The sequence below is a fragment of the Orycteropus afer genome, unplaced genomic scaffold, assembly GCF_000298275.1.
Source record: "Orycteropus afer afer isolate SDZICR_OR568_19922 unplaced genomic scaffold, OryAfe1.0 scaffold00810, whole genome shotgun sequence".
Lineage (NCBI taxonomy): Eukaryota > Metazoa > Chordata > Mammalia > Tubulidentata > Orycteropodidae > Orycteropus > Orycteropus afer.
The window spans coordinates 166,930-171,902 of NW_006922397.1; the positions used below are offsets into that span (position 1 = coordinate 166,930).

A 4,973-nucleotide genomic window follows, 5' to 3' on the forward strand; every position below is an offset into this window, starting at 1 on the left:
GTTCTGCTGTGCATGGGGTCGCTATGAGTCGGAAACGACTCTACGGCACTTAACAACAACAACAACACACTGCTGGGGGGACTGTCAAATTATGCAATCACTGTGGAAATCGAGATTCCTTACAAAGTTGGAAATAGAAATACCATTTGACACAGAAATGCCATTCATTACTAATATATATTCTAAAGAATTGAGAGTCCTGCACACTCATATTCATCACAAAACTATTTACAATAGCAAAGAGATGGAAACAGCCTAAGTACCCATCGACTGAGCATTGGATAAGCAAACTGTGGTACATACACAAAATGGAATGCTATGCAACCCTAAGCAATAATGCAGAATCTGCAAAACACCACATATCATAGATCAACTTGGAGTATGTTATGCTGAGTGAAATAGTCAATCACAGAGGGACAAATATTATATTAATCTTCTATTGTAGCAAGTCAAGGAAATGTTTACACATAATAGGAAAGTTTCTTGGTTGGTTGTCAGGAATGGGTGGGCAGAGTAGTTTAGATTCCTAGATAGGTTGAAAAGAAAAAAAAAATGTACATGTATATATAGAGAGAGAAAGAGAGGAACCAAAGTTTATTAGTGGTTGCCAGGGTTAGGAGGGAGGGGTAAAGGAGAAGATTTTGTTTGCTGGGTAATAGAGTTTATGCTAATGGTGGTAGAATATTTGGAGTAGAATAGCAACAATTGTGGCACAACATGATAAATGTCATTAGTGTCCCTGAGTTTTAATTGTAGAATTTGTTATATTGCAAATGTCTTGTGTATGTTTTCACTACAATAAAAGTAAAATAATAATGATAATAATAATAATAATAATAAAAAGAAGAAGACAGAGACCTCAAAAAGAGTAGGGTGAGAATCATCCAAGCATCCTGTCCTCAAGTAATCTGAGGAATAAATTGCAGATTCAGCAGCAGAAAAAGAAAATTTTAATGTTTACTCTCAATTTAATTAAGTGTATCTCACTGTATCTATATGAATTTATGACGTGATTTAATGAAAGGTGGGACATCATTTATAAATTCACAAGGGGAATATTTGCCTTTATTTTTTCATGGATCCTTTACATACATTTATGGCATAAATATTTGCCACCTCATTCTTCCAGTTTCTAGGAAAAAAGGAAACCACATTGCCACGCCTTCTGCTCTGACAGTGGTGTGCGCTGGGCCGGCATGTAGTTCTCACTTCTCATTCTATAGACTTCTTGGAAATAAAAGGGATGTTTCAGAACTCCTGCATTTCCCTGTATTTTTTTAGGGTGGTGTAGGCATTATTACAGATTAGTCAGTACTTCCTGACAAGTCTCCTATATCCTGGTGTTTCTACTTCCTTGTGTTCACTCCACGCACTGGTCATTGTGAGTGCCCAGAGGATGTTTCTTCTTTGTGTTCTAACTGCTCAGTTTCTGGTATTCAAACTCCCACATATATCTGGGGGATTTTCTCTCACATTCACCACTCCTATGTTTGTTACTTTAGTGAGGTACAGTCAAAGCACCTTACTTTTATAAAGAATATCTTCCAAAATTTCTCTCTCTGGAGCTCTAGTGGCATAGTGCTTAAGGCATTTGACTGCTAACCAGAAGGCTGGCAGTTCAAACCCATCAGTCACTCATTGGAAGGAAGATTGGGCAAGCTATTTCCATAGAGATCCAAGGAGAGGTCTTTATGAGTCCAGTCAACTTGGTGGCAGTGAGTTTTGTTTTGGTTTTTGTCACAAGTTTAGCCCTAGCTTGTAAAATCGCTCATGACAAATGTTTTTTGTCCTCTCAATATGGAAGGAAGGTTGGGCAATCCTACTTCCGTAGTGATACTGCCTCGGAAACCCAAGGAGTGGTCGCTATGAGTTGGGGCTGACTCGACGGCACATAACAACAACAACAACAACAACAACAATATAACATACATACTTTGAGGTGGGTATGTTCAAAGGAAATATTTTAATCCTGAGAAGGAAAAACTTTAGGTTTCCAAACACCAGATTTTTACAATTCAGTGCCCTTTAATTTTCAAGTTGTTCTCTTTCCTGGGAGTTACACAAATTCAAATATCACTGAATTGTGCATATGGAAACTGTTGAATTGGTGTATATTTTGCTATGCATTGTCTAAACAACAGAAAAATGAGATTAAAAAAAAAAACTCAAAAAACATTAAAAACAAAAACAAACATAAACTAAACCAACATTTTTATTTTCCTTTGAATCAGCTTTATTGCTTAGCATCCTTATGCATAACAGAAAGAAATATTGCCCAGTCCACTATAGGAGGCAATATTTTGTGTGATCATGCACTTTTCTTTGGCTAGTTTTGGTGTTTCATCCTACTCTGTCTCAGTTTGAAATCTCTCAACCCTTGGAACATTCTGCAGATATTTGAAATCACAGCAAAAGACAACCTAACATAATACATCAAACTGAGAGAAAACTTGTGGGAAGCAATATTATACTTTCTCAGTTGAAATTTATTACTAATTACAGAAGATCATAACACATAAGAATATTTCTTGCATTATCTGAAATTTACATGCATTACTGCATATTTTAAATTATTAATTAATCAAAATGATGAATATAATCTCTTTCATTTCCTATTTCAAAGATAAAAATATAGTATTTTATAATTTAATAGGCCTTTCCACAGAGTGAAAACAATTTGAAAATGTGGACACATTACTATGCACAAACTGAATAAAAATGCATTAATCTGATTATACTCTAAAACTTTAATGACACAGCAGTACTGGAATGACTGGATGAAATGTATTTGTTTCTTTTACCCCTAACATGATCTTTAACATGCCTTTGAAAACATTCAGAAAATGACCTCAACTCCTTTGTCAACTGTGACTTCAATTCATACTGTGTTATTACTGACTTCCCTCAGGGTGTCCAAGCCTCATTGGACATTCCCAAATGAATAAAAACAAAAAGTTTTAGAATCAATAACCAGGTCAAAAAGGCCTGAGATTATGATTTTGGGTGAGTAGCCATTGAATGATCTAAAATGTTCAGTGCAGGGACGAGGGAAGAATGTGCACTGTGCTTCAAATAAAATCAAATGATTTACTCAGAAAAATGACTTTCTTCATATGATCAATGTAGAACCACTGTCAGCTGGCCAACCCAATGAGTTTGTGAAAGTGAGAAGATTAAAAAAAAGGTAGTATTCAAATTTTATTTTTATTTATATTCATCTCATATGAAGAGCAGCTCTTCTGAAATGATTAACAAGCATTTCTTAGAATTAATTAACTACTGCTGTTTTATAAGTATTAAAATAAGTAATATATGCAGGTATCTAAATAACCAGGAAACCAAAATATAAACTTTTAGTTGAATTAATCAAAAATAAATGTGCATTCATATAAAATTTTTAGTTGAATATATATCCTGAAAAAGTAAAAACAAATGGTTGCTTCAATATTCATACATATTTTAAAGACAATGATACTTTTAAGTCCAAAACTTGTTATATTACAATTCTGGGAAAAAAAAATAATGAAATTATGAATCATTTGCTAGACTACTCACCGAGAGGTCTGCAGTTTGAACTTATCAACTGCTCCGTGGAAAAAGAAGGTTTCTTTTTTTTTTTTTTAAATAAGGAATACAGCATTGAAAACATTTTAGGCCAGTTCTTTTCTTTCCAAGAGGGCCCCTATTAGTCAGAATCAACTTGTCAAAACAGAAAAACAAGAATACTGTTAATTTACAATGAAATGTAGTGTTTTAGACCAACATCACAGACTGTGCTTAAGTAAAAGTGAAGGAGAGATATTGATATTGATACTGATGTTGAGAGATAGACATGGACCGGATCAGGAAGCTGTCCAGACAACAGAGTGAAGATGGCCACTTATCCTGGCAAGGAGGAAGAAAACAGTTTTGTACACGGAACACAAATTAAATGTTACAAAATCATAATTTGCTGAAAAGCAATCAGGGGAATCAAAGTTGAGGTATCCAAAAGCTAGGATTTAAGAGTAGGTGGATAACATTTATATGAGATTGCATGATTGGTTATAGGCACATTAACTGCAAACAGAGGTACTCCTCAGTTTATTACAGGATGGTCACAGGTAATGACTGGACAGTGTTTTTGAGTAACCTGCTATAAATATTGTTTTCTCATGTCTGGTTATGGGGGCTTATGGTAAATACTCATCTTGTATATTAAGACCCTTGGTTATAGCTATCACATCTTTTAGTGGTTTGATCATAGTGAAAAATACTCTGGAAATAGATATTGATATTCTGTACCAGCCAGGCCTTAGAGAAAATAATGATATGGTCAATATCAAGGTTAGAGGAACTGCTGTTAGAATAAGAAGCTTTAAAATTCAACATGGGTTCTAGACTCATGTCAAGACTTGAAAACAGAGTTGTTGTTAGGTCCTGTCATAGGACTCTGCTTTCAGACTGCTCTATTCACCCACCCCAGCAAAGTACCTCCGATTTTAATTAAATGTTTGATATTATCTATGCAACTTGTCCTTGAATTTATAATGAATAGATTCAGGCCTACATTCAAAATTATCATATTTATGAAAATATAGTCACTTCCAAAATAATTATGAATTGATGTGACAAAATATATAATAAAAGTTTTACATGAAGTAGAATGGAACCTTAAATGTAACAAATATAAATCTGCAACTGAGCAAAAGCATTTATAAAACAAATGTTATTTAGAGAGAGTTTTGAAGGAGGGGGAGGTAAATTGTGTCTAGAAACTTGAAGAATCCTTTGGAGATGGGAAAATAGTTCAGCCAAGTATGTTGTTGTTGTTGTTATGTGTCATCGAGTCAGACCCGACTCATAGCAACCCCTCCTTGGGTTTCCGAGGCAGTGGAAGTAGATTGCCCCATCTTCCTTCCAAGGAGTGGCTGGTGGGTTTGAACCGCCAGCCTTCTGGTTAGCAGTCAAGTGCCTTAGCCACTATGCTACCA

The 4,973-nt window shown here is 34.9% G+C and overlaps 1 protein-coding gene across 1 annotated transcript in view; it reads left to right on the forward strand.

The window, feature by feature from the left end:
- Window positions 1–4,453: 4,453 nt before the first annotated feature.
- Window positions 4,454–4,973, forward strand: part of LOC103211875 (olfactory receptor 2L8-like) — a 5,282-nt gene continuing 4,762 nt past the window's right edge. Inside the window, exon 1 of the mRNA XM_007957851.2 lies at window positions 4,454–4,469. The gene's annotated coding sequence lies outside the window, so the exon portion shown is untranslated. The remainder of the gene's footprint in view (window positions 4,470–4,973) is intronic.